Source organism: Falco punctatus (assembly GCF_963210335.1).
Source record: "Falco punctatus genome assembly, chromosome: 2".
NCBI classification, from domain to species: Eukaryota; Metazoa; Chordata; class Aves; order Falconiformes; family Falconidae; genus Falco; species Falco punctatus.
This window is the reverse complement of record NC_137581.1, coordinates 59,301,308-59,320,214: the sequence shown is the minus strand read 5'-3', so window position 1 is coordinate 59,320,214 and position 18,907 is coordinate 59,301,308. Positions and strand designations below refer to the sequence as shown.

The window sequence follows — 18,907 nt, the reverse complement described above, 5'->3', positions numbered from 1 at the left end:
ATGCACTCACCTTGGGACATTGCTTCCCATCCTTTTTCCCACAAGGCCAAAGTCCCACCACTTGCTTTTGGTCACACCTTCAAATTCTGACTCCAAGCTCTTATTAAAATCCTCTTGGAATAGACTTTGCAGGCAGGGTTGAAAAAAAGACCTTTTGAGATGAAAAAAACCCGCTCATATACAATCACATTAGTCATAGCATCCCAGAATTCCAGTCCCTGCCCAAGACTCCTTTGAGCTCGACAGGGTACAAACACAGAATAAAATAGTGCCATGTCACAGACACTTATAATTCTCTGAGTATAAGCTTAAAAAAGCCAAGAAGTCTGGTAGATGGTGTTTTACATTCACTTTGTGCTATACAGAGAGACCAAAGAAAGTACAAGGAGCAGACAGTTATGTCAGTTCCTTGAGCCCTTGGAAGTCAACTGATCATTTCACTGTGTCCTGAAAGTACCAAACATATATATCGTGTGACGTGACACAGAGCTGTTTTACACTGAGAGTTTTAAATTACTTACTATAATAAGTCCCGTGGAAGGGAAGTCTGTGCAAGCCAAATGCAGTGTGTCTAACTGATGTGCAAAAATTTGCAGAAATTTTAGGTATTTGGACCCAGCAACGGAAACGAAAGTGCCTACATTTCCTTTAAAGTTAATGGAGTGGGGTAGGTGTCTCAAGATAGCGGAAGGGAGATGCAGCCTTACTAATTCAGATGTTTATCCTTCTTCATTAATTGCACAGAGACTTAAATGCTGGATGACTTTGTCTATCCAGAATCCACTCTGTGTAGTCCTCTACAGATCAAATCTTACAATCTCTTCATAAGAAGAGAAATGGATCTTTTATGAATATGAAAAATTATGTACCCTGTGCATAATGTGTTTCTGTCTGTAGATAAATCTTTGTATTATTAGCTCATCAAATTAAAATTATTATTAAAATTGGGAAAAGATACGGACCTAATAAAGCATGACCAGCTCTTTTTAAAAAGGAAAATGGTAACCCTTGTGTCCCACTTTTGTATCATGTAAATATTAACAGAGTGATGAAAATGCTTGCTCCAGAGTGAGACAGCTTTGACTGTGCATCTTCATAGATCCAGGGAAGTTTGTTTCTATCTTTCTCAGGAAAAGTAGGGGAGTACTAAGTAGGGGTGAAAAATGCTACCCTTTCTTCTACAGTGAAAATGTTATAGACTACCAGGTGAAAAAGGACAGGCATGGGGTTCTTTGACACTGTCATCCAGGGATTTTTGAGTGTGAGTTCTGTCATTTTGGTACACTTTCCCACCTCTTTTCCTGGAAATAACACAGATATGTCATGCGATTGAGACTGTTCCCTTTCTGAGTAGCAACAAATAGCTGAACAGCTGTAATTTTGTGGTCAGCCATGACAAGAAGTTGCTGAATTGATTATGACACCGGGGTGGGAGAGCATAACACACATAATATAGTGAAAGCTTTAATGTAACTCCTGAGTTTTAGCTACTAGCTGATTTCCACTTTGTAAAGATGTGCTATCTTCAAGTTTATCAGCTGGCTTTCTCCAAGGTTTTCCAACTATTAAGAATGTAAGCATGTATCTAGCACATTGCTCTGAGGCTTTTATAAAGCAACATTTTTCACAGTAACTCACTCAGTAATGAACAAGATGAAGCAGAGAACCAGAGCAAGAAGTTGTATTGGCGAAGGAGAAAAATACAACCATTGTTTAAGAATTTTAAGCTAGGAGGCACCTCCCTCCCTTCCTTCTCCTCCTGTCACAAATAAAAGCCAGTTTGTCATTAAAGCCCCCTGTGTGTGGGTTTGTGTGAACAGGATCTACAGGGACATATGGACATGGATGGAGAAAGAGGTACTGGAAACAGCCAGGTGAAGGCAGGTGATGGAGCTGAGAAGGAGCTCTCCTTCTGTGAGGGTCTCCCAAAAGCTGATAAGAATACTACTTCTCCTCTGAGCCCATGAGAACTGATAACCTCGTAACACCATGAGTTGGCTGAACTTGAGAGTAGCTGCCCAGGACCAATGGCCTCAACAGTGAGTGGGGTGTTTTGGAGGAGGAAGAGGAGGAGGCTGCTGCCCTGCCAAGGCTGCAGCCAGGTGGGTGCACACCTGCCGTGGGGCTGGGACCCGTGGAGGGTGGTGAGCCAGGGTCCACCCCACAGCCCTTGGCCCCCAGAATGAGTATGTAGCTGGGGCGGTGGATGGATAATTACCTGCTACTAATTGTAGCCTGCCTCTATTAAGAGTAACGACCTTGGTAATAAAAGGTGTCTTAGCAGATACTGGCTGTGGTCTGTCTCTCCCCTGATTTGGCAGTAGGGGAATGGGAATTTGTAAATTTTCCTGTAGAAACTGTTTTTTGCCCTCTTTGCCACCCCGCTCCCCTTTTTTTTCCCCCCAATCTTTCATTTTTCAGGCTGTCTCGACTACTGTTTTGGGGATTTAGTTATTTATAGCTATTCTGATTTCCTTTTTGTTTACCTCACTGGCAAAACTGTAGATATGGGGAAAAGGATGTATCTTGTCAAAGCATTAAATGTTTTTGTTTCGTGGTTTTTTGTTTGGTTTTGTTTTTCAGGGAAAAATATTAAAATGTTATTTTAAATTCATCAAAGAGTGTATCTAAAGAAGAACCAACGCTTTTCAGTTAGCTGTAGGAGACAATTGCCAACACCTCCTTGAGCATACAATGATAGGAACAAATCAATACAGCTGTGTAACTACCACATGTTCTGGGTAGAAGAGGGTAGCAAATGGACTGTAAAAGCAGCAGTCTTCCTTCCTCAAGATTCAGAGGCACTTTCTGCCTAGAAATAAGTTCAGGTTAGTCTATTAAGAAATTAATAAATAGTAAGATCACTTCAGAGGCTCTTTGTAAAGTTGAATCTTCAGCAATCCTAAATATAAATCCACATTGCTTGGTACCAGTCTTGTCCTGCTCTATCTATGGTTAGAGTTTGTCTGTATATGGGAATTTAGCTACAAGATAAAATAGTCCTTTATATAAATATCTTATGAGTCAGTCCCAGCTGTAACTCCAAAGTGGTGAAGTCGTTAAGTAAATGCTGTTAAGAGAAATGTAAAATGAGCTATGACTTCTTCACAAGAAATGCTTTTATGGCATTTAATATAAGAAAAAATGCTTTAAAAAGGCAGCGTTGGACCCCATGTCATGCTATACAAATGACTATTTGAAAAAGATAGAGATATGAATCAACATATCTGGTATAGCTACTGTAATGGGTTTGCATCAGACACACTGGGGCATCCTATGATGCTTCTGTAGATCAAATCTTACAATCTCTTCATAAGAAGAGAAATGAATCTTTTATGAATATGAAAAATTATGTACCCTGTGCATAATGTGTTTCTGTCTGTAGATAAATCTTTGAATTATTAGGTCATCAAATTAAAATTATTATTAAAATTGGGAAAATTTTTAATCAGTTGAATTAATGTTTATAATGGTGGCTTGTGATAACTTTGATTTCTACTTCTTTTCACTGTTAATTTTTAAAAAATAATTAAAAGCCGCATCATATTTCCAAGTTTCCTTTTTCATCTGTGGCATTTCCTGGAAATATAACCTATTCATTATTTATTTTTTGTCACAAAACAGTTAATTTCTTTATAGCTTAATCAAAATGGGACTGCCTGGGGAGCAAGCCAATTTTATCAGCAATTAAAAAGGTCATTCTTTTAGATTTTAAAATATACTAAGTAATGTTTTTTATGGGCCATATGTTAAAATATAACTGTGTTCTGATAAGTGATCATCATGTACAACTGGTTTCATGGGATTCTAATTTTTATTGTTCTTCCATGGTTTCATTCCACATCTGTCAGTTTATACTGAAATTGTGATTGACAGCTACGCACATGTAAGTTGTGGGGTATATGCTATGTTTCTTAGGTATACACAGCCAACTTGGAAGACAAGAACCATCAGCAACAAATTTTGTTTCAGTGTCATTGACTTCTTTAGATGTTCCTGGATGTTGCCATTGAATCGTCTTGTAAACTGCCAGTAGCCTAAAACTGGTAACAGAGCCTTGTTCCTCTGTGGTCACACCTGGCGTGCATTGCTAACAGCATCAGAGAGCTTATAAGCATGCCCTTTTGATCTGACGGCTTTACATAACTCTAATTTGGCACTGAGAACAGATCTGTGGCTGATGGAGGTCCTGGTCCACCCAGGTGGAAGCAGATGAAGTTCACACTGAAGTCAGCAAGACATTGTACAGAGGAAAGGTCTGTCCATGCAAACCATGCTGACCAGAGCCTCAGCATCTCCCTGAACAGCCAGTGCCATGGGCCAGCAGCTGCTCAACGGGAAGGTAGCGGGGTGAAGGGTGGCATTGATGGAAAGGAAGGGAACTAGGAAGCTTAAACATTCATACTTATTGGGGCGGGGGGGGGGAAGCAGGAAACCTGAAGTCCTACTACATTTTCCAAAACAACTCAGGAACAGATGAAACTTAAAACAAAGTTCACTTTAAGAGTGGAAACTAAGCAGGAAGTCAGACAGAAAAGAGGAATGGCTGCAAAACTCCAGACTCAAGACCAGACAGGAAGGCAGCAGGAACAACAAAAAAGAGGTGCGAGCACAGGCAAGGCCCCTGCAAGCCTGCCTCTGCCCTCAGAGGGGAAATGAGCAGCTGAGCGCTCCGTGTGTGTGAGGGTCAGCAGGGCGAGCGGCTCAGACCAACGTACTTGGTGGCTTAATTGCCACCTCTGCATGCAAATGGCATCAGCTGCCTTAGGAGAGAGGCAAGGAGGAGCCGTGCAGCCTACATGAGCCAGCTGGCCAACCCCAGGCAGAATGGAATAGCTAAGGACCCAGAAGTTGTGGGAATTAGGAAGTGTGGCTATCTGAATCATGATTTGAGCCACTGTGGGGCCATTTTCAAAAGCTTTTGCACTTTATGACAATGACATAAAATTCCTTACATGGAAGAAGTATCATTAGGAAGTATATCAAACGGTATTTAGCTTTCTTTGAGGCGGTTTAGATCCAGAGAAAATCACTGCTATCACAAGTGGCGCTGGCCAGCTTTCTGCAGAGCACTACCTGTGTTCTCTGAAACAGCACTTTCAGAAAATATGACCTGTGTTCCCAGAACTGTTCAGTTTGAGAGAAATTATTTCCAGTTTATTTCTTCGCATATGAAATTAGTGTTCCTTTGGTCAGTGTCATGCCCTAGTCTAAGGGATGAGAAATGAGAATTCAATAATCATGTTTGTTCTAGGATGAAAACCTAGACTGTCTAAATGTGGCTGCTTAAATTTAAAGTATCTGAGCTGTGGCTGAAGTTGCAGAGCTCGGTGAGATGATAGTAGGAAAATGTTATTTACTAAGATTAGTTAATCTGTACATGTTTTCAGAATGTTCAGAAAATGTGTAGGTCCACGCAGCAGCTGGTGAGTAGTACTGTTTCTCTGATCTGAATCTCTGTAGATGCTAGGGAAAGGACTATTTATCTAAGAAGCTGCTCCCTGTCTCAGAAGCGTGTGGTCAGCCTTCATGATGACCTGAGAGAGAAGCAGAAACAGAAGGTATCGCTCTGGAGAAGTCACTACTCCAATGGATGTGAGGAGGAGCTTTCCTTCTCTACCTACCCAAAAGACTTAAGGGGAACACACAGGATAACTGCCAAGCCACCATGGAAAATTAACTATTTAGTTTATTTGGTGTGCTAGGATCTGAATAATATAGATCTGGGAAGATTTTTAGTGTTTTCTTGGGACACCTCTGATTAAAAAAACCCAACCAATGGAGACAATGGATTCTTTCTGGAGGTCTGAGGGCCTTGAAGACTTAATGGTGCCAATGAGAATAAAAGCAAAGAGGATCCTAAGGACACATCCAAAACCAGCTTAGGTGTTGTAAAGAAGAAGGTAATTGAGGCAGATCTGTGTGGGATCCAAATAATTATCACACTGAGCAGAAGCATGCCTGAAGTCAAGCTACTGAGTACAGGATTGAGAGTCAAGATGGGAATATTGTATACTCAAGTACATTTTCAGTCTCAGTCTTGACACAGACATCCCACTGCTTTTCCTTTTCTCCTTACAGGATCATGTCCTTAAGGAAGGGTCCTTCAGTCTCCCTTTGAAGCTGGGCAGGGCTTGCTCCAACCTTTTAAAACTTACTTGCTGCTGCTGCTGCCTTTCTGTAGGATAGGGTAGTGGACAGAGCAGCTGCTCAGAAAGCAAATATTACAGTGTACTCTCTGCCTCAGGTTTCAAACCCCCTTTATAGTGTCCTTAAGCACCCTAATTTTGTGCAGCAACAAAGGAAGAGCAGTTAAAAATTATATCAGAGAGAAGTTTTTCCCCCATCTGCCTTATTCTGCTTAAAGCTCAGGAAGAGGAGAAGCAACAGAGACAGGTGGGTGCATAAAGCACTTACAGTGACATGGATATGCATTAAGGGTCCCTGAGATCTCAGTCCTACTTCCAGGCATCCTCAGGGGAATCTTTGCAAGCTGCTTTCATGTGTGTAGGGGGAAGAAATGGTCTCACAGCAGCAGAGAATGGGAAAGTAATTAAAAAATTAAATTAGGTAAAATTAGTTTAAATAATGAGAAAGAATATAGGGGAGATGATCTCAGAGGCAGGTGCCCTTTTGAGAAAGTAGCTTTATTTGATTTTGATTGAATTTATTAAAGCTAGGTTGACAGTGTCCTTTTTTAATGCTGTGTGGAACATTATCTTCTACTCCTGTTGATGGACAATGACAAAAAGCAGTGCATCTAGTGTTGAGTGTGGTGAGAGGGAGGAACTTCAAGCGTTGTTCTGTTTTTCATCTTCTCTCCGTATTTTGGCCCCATTTGGCAGCTGATGCCTGCTAAATAGGCTTACGGCAGAAAAGCCCTAAAGCCTCCCTCTTTTATGGTACCTTGTGGCGGCTAACTTGGAAATAACCTCAATAAAACAAGACTTGAATTTGATGTCTAAATAGTGAAAAATATAATTAAGAAATTACAATTTTAGTAGTTATTTTAGTTTAAAGATTTTTCAGGTGTTTCCAGTTGGCTAACACATGTTTTAGCTTCCTGGCTCTTTCAAATGAAATCAAGAGAGACATGAGGGCTTTTTCTATGCCCGGCTCAGAAATAATCTAAACATTCTTGTTGTGAAACCATATTTCTTGTGCTTTCTTAACTCAGCTTCTTTACGAAGTGTGTTACAACAAGGAAGAAATAGGGCCTTCGTATCCCTAAACCGCAACACTCATTTAGAAACAGCAATGTGTATACCCATTGTGGGCATTCCTTGCTGGCGTGGCACACTGCAGCAGGGGCTCTGCCCGTTTTTTTCTCCTTGATCTCTTATCAGTTCTAATGCCATTTTATTTCTTTGTAATAACAGGTTTATGAAGATGCTTGTTAATGAAGCAAAATCTGATCTTCCCATATTTGTAGAGCTGTCTACATCATTCTGTGATCCCATGAGAGCTTATGAATGATGTAAAGAGACATTAGCATAAACCAGAATAGCAAACTATAAAATCAGCCTGTGCTGACTATCCACTTTTCTCTGTGTAAGTCCAATACATTCCAGGGACAGCTAGGACCTAGATGTCTAGATATCTAGACAAGTCTCTTCCTTCCTATGGTCTCACTCTCAGCAGATGCTCCTCCAGCCTCTACCACTGCAGAAGGGACGGCACAGAAAATGTTCCCTCCTGCCCAGATTCAGGCAGTCCTGAGATGGGATTCAAAATATATTAAGAATATATTCTAGAAACACTGGACCCTAGGTTATTTATTGAAGAGCGCAACTGTTTTCTGCTTCACCTAGCTTTCCACAGCAGTATTTTCATCCTTGCCAGCTGCCACCTGAGTTGGGTTCTCTCTAGAACTCCATTGAAAACTAACACATATTGAGGGAAAGATTAATTAATACAATCAGTAAATGATTCACTCTTAAATGACTTCTGCAAGCCTTGTCTGCCATCATTCAATGTGAAAATAAGCCTTCGCTGAAGAACTAATAGCAGAATTTCTGCAGCTGCTGCAACCTCTGAACCTATATTAATTTTGATTAAGTTGATTTCTAGATTTCTTGATTTTGCTGCTGTGATCTGACTTCAGATGGGTAAATGGGGTTAAAACAAATAGCTTTAATTCTGTTTTTTAACACTGTTGATTTCTCTCTTAAACTAAAACTAATGAAATGCTGCCCCTGAACAGTCCTTTTTTTATTTAAAACATAATAGCAGAATGGCTCAGATGTCACCATACAGTACGATTAGACCATTGTTCTAAGCCATCCTCTGCTCTTGTATCTCTAATAATGAATAGCAACTCCAGTGATTTGACAGTTACTCCAGATTATCAACAAAGCATATAGGAAACAAACTTGGGCTTTGTTTTCTAATGGCACTCTAATTTTAACACACCTCATTTTCATGTACCTTGCTCTACACTTCCATGACACAAGCCACAGAGTAGTCATTTAGTGTAATATAAATGCAAGATCTAAGATATGCAGCAGATACATTGTCGGTCTCTCTTGTAATTTATTATTTACAATATGTTCTCATTCATTTGCAGTACAAAAGTACATTCCTATGTGTTTTATTTTATTAAAGAGTAGTTTGTTACCTCTGAGGCTCATGCTCCAAGTACAAAGTAAAGCTTTTTACTGAGTTTTTCATGATCTCTGTGAAAATTCTGTGCTGTACAAGTGACTACTCAAAACTATCATGCTAAGGTAGATGAAAAGCTGCTGCGTTGCCCAGATCAGACCTGAAATTAATTTGGCTGGTGAAAAAATATGAAAAAAATGTGGACAACTCATAGTGAATATTTTTGCTTTGTAAAACCAAACCAAAACAAAAAGGTTGTTTATAAAGATATTCTAGATTAACAATTTGATCAGCATAAACATCCACTAGATATAGATATAAAATAAAGACCTGAAGAAAGAACTTACATGTGTTTTATTTAGCACCTTTCATCCTAAGGCAAGATTGTGTATATTTTACCTTTACTGTCTTTATTGGATGTTGTTAATTTTTGATTGGTATAACAAAAAGAATCCACCCCAAAACCTTTTTTTTTTTTCTTTTCAAAAAAAATATTGCCAAAAAAGGACTTGAGCCATAATTCTCCTTCATAGATAGGGTTTGCCACTTTATTCTTGCAGTATACAAGACGTTAAGAGTGCAACTGTAAATTCCTTCCAGATTAAAACCTTTCATACCCTGGAGTAACACGTAAGGGAGACTGAATGTAAATGAGGATAGCAAATGCCTCTGGAAAAGCCTTGCTTTCCACGGCTGTGTGGTCACTTACACTGCTTGTATAGTCACTTACACCTAAGCAGAGTAACTGTAACATAATGATAAATCAGAGGTCTTGACTTACCCAAGCATTTCCAATTCTTTGTATATGTGATAGCACAAGGACAAAGGCAAGGGAGGACATGATTTCTGTGTGGTGAAAATCTCTACCTTCAAAAATTACAGTATTGAGAAAAGATGTGGAAATGCCAAAAGTGTCAGAGGGGCCATCACTGATATCAATTAGCAGAATGCTGTGCCAGAACCTGTACAGGAACAGCTAGAAAAAAGCAAAGATGCTAACTGGAAGGACACGTTAACTGGAAGAACAAAGAATAATAATCATATGACCAGATAAAGAGCCTTTCACTGGCTATGGTAAGGTATTGCTTTCTTTCCTCACTGTAGAAACTGTGGCCAACATTTTCAAGCTGGGTATTTAAATCAACATTGCCACATAGCAATCTAAATAAATGTCCCAATTTTCAGATTTTATGTACTGTTACAGCTTTTCTTGGCTCCAGAAAATATGAATTCTCAGCATCTCAGAAGATCAAACTGTTTATGTGGGTGGTGATCATAGTAGAAAGTTAAACAAATGCACCTTAACTTGCTCGTGCAGAAATCAGCATGTCCACACACAAGGTATTTTTCATCAGTAGATATCTTACCTACCTACTATTTTATTCTCTTCATTACCAGTATGCTAATTTTTGAATGTAACCCAGCTAGTTTTTGTTTATTGGCATATCACCCATGTGTTATAAAGGATTTGATTCAACTTGCAGATTAAGGCTCTTAAATATATTAAATCTCTGTTATGCTAGTCAGTAGAGTCAGTGGAATGAAGAGTGGTTTTCAGCTGACCTGATACAAAACTGACCTGGTGTCTGTTTTGAGGTGAGCAGAAAAATTCTAGAGGAGAGTCTACTCCTCTTTAGAATTCCACTGTTCTGAGGAAATCTCATTGACTGCCTTAGGAACAGACAGCTATCTGACACAGATTATGTGTAAATGCATGTAGACATGTTGCATTTAGGTCTTTTAAACTGGGGAGCTGAAATCCACTCCCTGTGACTATCACCACACATCAGAATTTGAATTCAGTCTTGACTAGTCACTTTATACATCCATTGTAAAATAATTGCATTCCTAGATTTTAAAAAAAATTAAGTCCTATCACAGCTGTCTTCAGCAATACTCGTATGTTAATAAGCTCTCAGAACCAGAGCATATAGAAAACTTACACAGTTTTCTGAAGTAGAAAGCACGGCTTTGGAGCTAAAGAATGGATAGTTTTACTAGTATAGTCTTCACCAAGAAAAGATTTTTCTTTCTTTAGACAGGAAGAAAAAGCAAAAGTGGGTCACCTGGGAGGACAGATTTCCAAATCTCAGTTGCGTCTCAATGGCACTGCAAAATTGCCTATCAAGGTGCTCAAGCTAGCTCTGAATTAGGTCTGTCTTGAGTAAGCCTTGGCTACTTTTATGGTTGGGGGTAGGGGTGAACAAGGAGAATAAGTATATTTGTTCTTCTTGATCACTTCTGCTGTGGAAATGGTTAGTGATAATGAGATCTGGCATGTAGACAGCTCTCACTGAAAAAACCAGCCTCTTGGCACTGTCTCTGCTCACTAAGCTCTTTAATTCCTTTAGCTGTTTTTGCCTTATTTACCTGGGCTATTCACAAATTGTTGTTTTATTGCATCTGACATATACATAATATATTACAGAGAAAAATCTTCAGTTACTGACCTTAGCATTATGACCTTGGGTCAAATCCTCAAAGTATTGCTTTCAGTGGGATACACCTAAATATGTGTAACGGTGCAGCTGCAGTCCCTAATGTTAGACAGGAAAAGAGTGGAGAAGAGTAGTGTCAATAACTCCTTCCAGCAAGCAATGTAGTAGAAGATTCTGTTACTTTTTGTCCTAACACTCATGGAAACACAGACATAGAAATTTCTCATCATTCATTATACTGATGCCAGGAAAGACAGCATCAGAGACTGCCCTGGGAATGGGACAAAAAGAACTCCTTTTTTTTTTTCCTTACAATGATGAATTTTTACAGAGCATTCACAATTTCTGTCTCTCACTCTCCTGAACAAGGGAGCTCCACCAGCTCCTCAGTACAGTTCTGCATCTGTAGATGTGCCTTGCCAAAGGTACCAGTCTTTGTCATGACCTGGGAAATGAAAGGAAGGACTCCTTATCTCCTCTCATTTTTGTTTAATACCATGTTTTCCTTTGCCCATTGGTATTTCGTCCATCTGCGTATGCTACACACAGCTCTCCCTTCCCTCACATCTGGAGAGATACTGCTGTGGCAACTGCATTTCTTTTAAATTCATACTGAAAAATACAGCCACATAGTTCTCCATCAGGCTACTTAAACAGGCTTGTCATTTGTAGGCAACTTGGGATAATCTACATGCCCCTGCATCATGTCAGAAAAAAAACAAAGGAAGAACTAGAAATCTGCCCCAGGTCTCTCCTGAACTTGACATCTTTGTGGAGATGTCACGGGAGAGAATGCCTGAATCTACTGTAGGGATCAAAACCTTCAGACAGGTGGAGAGATCTAATGCCTGGCCCATGTATGCTTTGCTATATCGGGCTGTTGTTACAGATAATGACAATGACAGGATCTAGTGGTTAGATAATCACTCTCTTTAGGCTCAAGAGTCTTTTGCTTCCAGGTCTACGACTTTGGCCACTGGCTAATTTTGTGAGTGGGCTGGATTCAGTTCTCTGCATGATCTATAGAAAGATAAAGATACTGAGGTAGAGCAAACTGGATTTCCCCTCTTGTCTCCCATGGCCAAGTGTCTATCATTTCAGTGAGATTAGTTCCTATGTCAGGCAACTAGACAGGTGTTTCAACTTTGATCTCCAGCTATTTCTTACTTACCTATTTGAAAGGCACCGTTTATCTTACGACAGTTTGATATTGCTGGCTGAGTTTGATGCACTACTTAAGAAGCCAAGCCTGGAAAATAATTTATTCTAAGGGAAAATGCATGTACTTGATTTAGGTTTTCAGTGGTTTGGATTCTCTTCCTTCCGGGGACTCTGATTTCCTCCTGTGGATGATGATTATTGTTTCAGGGAACATATGTGCTGATATGAAAATACTGCAGATAAAAATACTTCTCTTCAGGAAAAAAGTCCTCTGTGTCGAGCAGGTACGTTTGCATATTCCTCTGCTCTGCTTTGATGGCAAACAGATTTCTGCTGTTCTGTGGTGATCCATCCTCGTGTTCACAGTGCTGCATCATCTACACATTTCACTGAGATTTGTTTACATAGCTTGGTAGCCCACCGCACCACCTTTTGTACCCACCCCTTTAACTGGTGCAGCTACTGCCTTAGGGTGCTCTGCTGAATGGTGCTAAGGCAAATATAAATAGTCTGCAAACACGTGTTCAAGCTCGTCACCACTGTACTTCCTCTTGTCAGGAACTGAGTTTCTGCTTTCTGTATCAATTACATTCTCATCTAGATCAACATATATATATTTATGCTTCCTTGTTGGCTCATAGCAAGAAGTTTATGGTATCATGCTTTACTTATGCTCTCATAAGTGTTTGCTGGTTTTCTGTTTAAGGATCTTCCAGAGACTTTGTTACTTCTATTGCTCAGGTCAGTGAAAAACCACTACAGCATCTTCTTTCCCTACTAATTTATTTTATTCACATCTTTCAAATACAATAAATATAAACCAAGACATAAAAGCTCTTCTGAAGCAGAATTATTTCCTTCCACTTAAACCACTTGAAGCATTTTACTGTCCTTCACTGACACAAGTTTTAATTTAGACACAGAGCTAACACAAATGTTTTGCCCTTTAAGAACTATAAAAGTTTCTCTAGTCAGTCTTGATAGCAATTACATGTATCTGAAATTAAATCAAGCAACTACAGACACCAAACCATTGTATCACCTAACAACTTAGACTAAGCTGTTTTAAGTCTTTGTCCTAAAATCGGCAATATTTGCTTAGTTTCACAGTTAATTGCTTCTTCAATACTGTTGCCCTTAAGTCCTTGTGACATTTCTTGCAGTGTATTCATTTTACCTTAAGTGTAGCTGCTTCTTCAATGTTTTTGTATTTCTCAAATTGCTACCCTCTGCCCTGTAGTACATGCTCTTGCTCTTTATGAAACTTCTATTATTGAAGGGAAAGAAAAGAGGCATGATCTGCATTTGAGAGCAGTGCCAGGACCAGGTTTGTTTAAAAATAAATGCCTTCTGCTCTAGTACCCATAGCTGTATTTTGTTTGTTTGACAACAACAATCTCAGATTTCTTATGGATTATGGCCTCTGCAACGACTGACTTGCATTTCCACAATGCAAACCACTGCAGTATTAGTCTCGCAATTTAAACAGGGACGTTGCCCAGTCCCCTGCCATAAACAGAGTGCTTTACAGCTGCTCGTATGTCGTGGAGTGGCCAGGGCTCTGCTGTCCAAAGTTTCGATTAGTTGAGCCAGGCTTCGTGCAGAAGCCAGCTGGCCTTCTGGTACCGGGGCAGCCCCCGACAGCACAGCCAGGAGATGGCTGCAGGCAGAAAAACTCAATCTGTAAATCCCTCACCTGTTTCTAACCTCTGCCAAATGCCTTAAAGACAGTCACTGCCACCTGGTTGCCACACATTAGCCAGGGGTAAGTACGGCCATCGCAACCTGCGTGGGCACATCTGCCCCACGTCTAATGGAGGGAATTTTAATAGGCTTTCTCAAGAGAAATCACACATGCAAACCTACATGGGTCGCTCCTGCATCGTACATCACCCTGTTTGCTGACTCTGTGCTCTGTCAGACTATCTGTCAGACTATCTGGCCCCGGACCTCACATTTGTCAGGGGAGATGTTCACACAGTTAATGCATGCAGGGGCAATTATCTGCTTCTATGAACAACTTTCATGGTTTTTATACATTGATGAATGAATCAAATTTTGTCTAATCTGAGACAATATCTGAGCTGTCCCAATCTGGCTGTTTCTTCCACATTAGGTCTTTTAGTCTTTCCTGCAAAGAGAGATTTAGCTCAGACAAAGTCTTCACGTTTTTCCGGGCCCAGCACGCCAAGGTTTTGATCCTTGGCTTGTCGGTGTTGAGATGGACTCGACACACAAAGGACTGTGCACAAAACCAAAAGGCCAAAGGGCCGTTTACTGTTCTAACAAGCCTTTTTATATACTTCTTAGGAATAGGTGTCTATACATGATTGGTTCACTCACAGACTAGATGGCCTTTTCTTTGCTACATCTTTGATACATTTCTACTTGCGCATCTGGCAGTTCCTTATACTGTTGGCTCAGCTCTTCTCAGGACTTTCCCAGGCTCTTCAAGAATACACAGGTACCTGTTCAAGGCTAATGTTAAGCTCGCATTCTGATCCCTGGGACCAGTTGAGGTTTCCCACATTGACTAAAGCTCTTTTGCATTACTACATCAATAGCAACAAATTATTCAGTAAAGCAATCTTGGCACCTCCTTGTAAAGCATTTCATTGTGCTTCCAGTTCAAAACAGGGTAGCTGACCAGGTTTTCTGAGTGTCAGACCACTGCACGTAACACTCGCTCTGCATCACACTCACATCCTGCTCACCATCCAGTTACTCTCTCATGAACTCTTACTGTACTGTAAGGACACAGTAGGATTCCTCCCACAATAGCTCCCGCTGAACATCAGGACCTTGGGCCCCTAATAAGCAGGCAGTTCAAAGCCCTTTTTCTCCCATTCAGTTAGCTCCTTCTTTGCCACACAGGCAACGCAATGCTGAGATACCAGGCTGCTGGACGGAGATAGATAATGGAGGACACCACTCATGAATGTGGAAATATCCATTTGCCTTAGTAACCTAAAACAATCTCAGGACACCAATGTTCACTTTTACTCAGGCTACCCAACCAGGCATCACTAGTATAGGGCACCACCAATTTAGGGCACTATTCACCTGAGTTGCCCCAGGAACTCTGCATTTCTTTCATCACCTTGGAACAACAGGGAAATCCTGATATTTGGTATCCTCTTTTTGTATGTATGCAGTTATGGATTTGGCTAACATCTGCTTGTGAGAATATAGTCTATTCCCCATTGTCTCCCTTCCCTTCTCTGGTAAGAAATGTCCCCCTTATAGTCCTCAGAAATTGGCACTGGGCTGGAACTGGTGGGTCAGCATGTAAGATTTGTAAGATCATCCAATGTCCAAACTCACCCTCTTCGTTTCCTCAGGGCAAGTGTACCCATATGTGGAATCAAGGGAGAATGAGAATCATTCCTTCCTCCCTTTCCTGCTAGGAGCAAGGTGACATTTCCAAAAAGGCTGGATCCCTTTAGCTCCATTGCTCTTGGCACTTGGGCACTTCTTTCTGACGTTCTCTTTGTGGAAGAGTCAAAAAAATGATCATGAAGTATGATGAAGAATTCAGCCTCATCTACTCCTCTAGGCACTATGCCCAGTATAGACGAGGAAGAGTTGAAGGGGGTTTCAGAACTAGCTGTCTCCAAGGGTGGCAAGAATCTACAGTTTTAAGCATTTAGTTTGGAGTGCAACTTGTGGGTAAGATACCTAAACTGAGTTATCTGTGTATGTGTAAACCCATGAGCTATCTAAGCAGCAGTGTAATCAATATGGATTTAGGAGCACTATACAGTTGCCTACACACAGATAGCTACTGTGTGCCCTCAACCTGCAGCTCCATAAGGGCCTCTCCCATAGATCCAGAATCATATCTGCCATGCCTTATGTTGCAAGATACCCTAGGAAGTCTCAGATAGATCTAGATGTCTACGTTTCAGCATCCAGATCAAGTTCTAGATCTTCATGGACTATAATGAAGTATAACCACCTTGTTTGCAGGTAGACACCTAGATGTCTTGTTCTGCAGGACCTATCTCACTGAATAGTAGCTACCATCTTCGTACTTGTTAGACTACATAGGAATTATGCAGGCTCTATATTTTAGAAGACAAGGGAGTTTATGGTTGATGCGTAAACAGCTAACCTTGTCTAATTTACTCTTGCAACAATGTATACCAAAACTTTGGGCTGAGGGGGTTGTTCAGTCCACAGTCTTACTAACTACTATACTAGCTGCTTATATGGTTGGTCTGCTTTGACATCTTGGGAAAACAGTTCCTGTTCCCAAAGGACTTCCAGAACAAGGTTTTGCTTAATTTTTCTCACTTAAAAATGAGTTCTCTGATGCCATCATCCTAGGGTTACCTTGAATTTGGCTCATCCATCACCACCACTCTGGCCTCCCGCACGGAGTCCCTAGGTAATGACTTTTTTTCTCTGATCCAGAAGACAAGGACTCTTGGTGGCATATGATAAAAGCAAGGGGCCCTTCATTTTGTCACGTTCTTCCTCTACCCCAAACCTGCAATAGTCTCTGTCAATCAGAGTTTTTCTTGGTACAGCATGGGTGACCAGAATACTCCACTGCTGCTTTGCCCCTTCCCCCAAAATGGGAATCTGAAATCCTTGGAGGAAGAGCTGAACGAAATATCACCTGTTTGTTTTTCACTTCTCTTGACTTCCAAGGACTATGTAGATGGCATTTTCTTCCACAGATCTGCCCACCTTTTATGTGTACATCCCTCTTCTATAAATAAAGTCATCTTATTCCATGGTCCTAAGACAGATAAGAACCCTTGAGGGAATGTTTTCTTCTCTTTATCCAGGTCATTATTTCATTTGATCACTTGCATGCTGTACACAGTAAAGTATAAAATGTATTTTTTTCATGAATCCTCCTACTGTGATAAAATGCTTACACCCAGTTCAGTGTCAGTTAATGATAGGCCATTTATAAATTAATTAAAGTGAGTGCTGAAAAAGATAATTTATACTTAGACTAAATCGGTCTAAATGTATGTTTTAGATTTTTTAAGGTTGTTACACAAATTTCTCCTGAGAAGAAAAGACTTCCTCTGTTTTTTTTCCACATCAGGTCACCTCTTCTTTCAAAAGGCTAAGCCTTCCATTACTTTGACTTTGCATAAAGAGGAATTCTGAATAAATTCTTGCTCTTGGTCAGGTATTTCTCTGCAGGCCTGCTGTGTTTTGGGGACCTCTTCAACAGCATTAAGTTACCGGACAGGCAAAGGTGAATGTTAGTTTTCTCAGCTGAGATACAGTTTCTGCTTCTGTTCTAATTCCAGTAAACCTTAAATCATCTATCACCATCAGAACCAGCCCCCTTTGGTTCTGTAGCCTCAATTCCTGTCATCTGAATGATGGTGAGATGGTAAGGAGAAGTTTTAGTGTAATTTAGAAAGTAGGGAGTTATATGCCAGCCTGAGGGAGGTATATAAGCCAGTTAATTGGGTGGAAAGCTTTTAAGTGACTTTTTGTTTTCTACAGATCACAGCCTGTTCCCAGCTATATAATGTTGGCTCTTGTGGTCAAGGGAAGACAGACACAGACCTCAGATATTTTGGGAAGCCTCCTGATCAATTTTATGTTTGTAGGGAGCCATGACATATGAGCTACCGTGAATAGCACTAGGGCTGCTGTGAACTCCCAACCAGCTGGCTGCAAGGTGGCCGAGCCAGCTTGTCTTCCCAGCAGCCGCGTAACGTCTGCACGCCAGGAAGGACTGACTGTTAGCTCAACAGGCAGCACAGCCAAGGGGATGGGACAAGGGACCAAGCCACTTCTTAGCATTAACTTCATCTGTGACCTTTGCCTCACTCTCTTAACTTCTCTTAGATTTTATCAAGTTTTGCTTATTTTTTATTTTTGCAAACTTGGGTGCTGAGAGGTAGGTACCTAACACCACCACCACCCCACACACCCCCAGTGTTCTGCAGACTCCATGGGCCACTTCTCACAGTATGGCCCTTCATTTCTCTGCGTCATTCTTCATCTCTGTAAAACAGGGTAATGATGTCTAAATAGCATGCAGACAAGGATCTGGCAACCAAGCAGTTCATCTATACGTGTAAATCCAGAATCTCGCTGAAATGAAAACTACTGGAAAATTTTTGGTTCCCAGCCCTTTTGTCGGTGTGCTAAGAGTTCCCCAACTGTTGGTAACCTGACAGAGATCCTGGCAGGGCAGGAAAAGCACACACACAAACCTCTGTGTTTTTCACACTTCAGTCTTCTTGCGGCGGCTTCCACAGCTTCAGAAGAAAACACCAACACCTGACCATGTCTGAATGAATGCAACTAATAATAGAAATGTCATAGGCGAAACCAGTGTCCCAGTACTTCTACTTTGTACTCTGTCACTGGAAAAAGTTAGTGGTCAAAGAATGAATGTTTGTTGAGAGAGATAAAGATGATCGTGAAGGTGGATATAGATGACTTGGTAATGAGAGACAGAGCAGGAGAGGAGAGCAAGCCGCTCATGGTCCCATTTCTATCACCTCTCTTCTCTCCTTCCACCTTCTCCTCAGCAGCCCCTTTCTACTACTGCCTCGGGATCTTTCCCTCATTTATTCATGCTCCCTGTGCCATGACTTCCAAACCTTCCAGGACCCACACAGTCCAGCTGAGCATCTGAAGCGGAGAGGGAGCACAAGGGTGGCAGCTCTCAGCTCTCCCAGTGCCACCGCCGCCACGGGTGGGTGGGTGCAGCCACCCCG

General features: G+C 40.9%; 1 protein-coding gene across 1 annotated transcript in view; it reads left to right on the top strand.

Moving 5' to 3' along the window:
* Positions 1-18,907, top strand: part of FGF14 (fibroblast growth factor 14) — a 471,862-nt gene that overhangs the window by 32,628 nt on the left and 420,327 nt on the right. The gene's annotated exons all lie outside the window — the stretch shown is intronic.